Consider the following 480-nt stretch of genomic DNA (forward strand, 5'->3'; position numbering starts at 1 on the left):
TTTCGGTTTTTCCTATCCGTCGCGTCAGCTAACCTCACTTTTCGCACGTGGCGATTTACATTAGCTTTTTTCGCTCTGAATTCGGCGATCTCCACGATTCTTTTTAACTACACGTTTTCCTCGGCACTCCCACTTTGCTTTAAATTAATTTTTACGCCCGAACTTTTTAATTTGCCCGGTTTTTTCGTTTATAGACTGCGGAGCGACGTGCACGCGTCCGTCCCACTTGCCGCCATCTTGGAAACTAGTAGATAGGGACAGAGGGAATCTCGTTAATCCATTCATGCGCGTCACTAATTAGATGACGAGGCATTTGGCTACCTTAAGAGAGTCATAGTTACTCCCGCCGTTTACCCGCGCTTTTTTGAATTTCTTCACGTTGACATTCAGAGCACTGGGCAGAAATCACATTGCGTCAACACCCTTGGGGGCCATCGCAATGCTTTGTTTTAATTAGACAGTCGGATTCCCCTAGTCCGT

The 480-nt window shown here is 46.2% G+C and overlaps 1 pseudogene; it reads right to left on the reverse strand.

Annotated features, from left to right (window-relative positions):
• Positions 1-205: 205 nt before the first annotated feature.
• The window catches only part of LOC126928516 (large subunit ribosomal RNA), a 2,928-nt pseudogene continuing 2,653 nt past the window's right edge, over positions 206-480 (reverse strand).

The sequence above is a fragment of the Bombus affinis genome, unplaced genomic scaffold (genome assembly GCF_024516045.1).
Source record: "Bombus affinis isolate iyBomAffi1 unplaced genomic scaffold, iyBomAffi1.2 ctg00001033.1, whole genome shotgun sequence".
NCBI classification, from domain to species: domain Eukaryota; kingdom Metazoa; phylum Arthropoda; class Insecta; order Hymenoptera; family Apidae; genus Bombus; species Bombus affinis.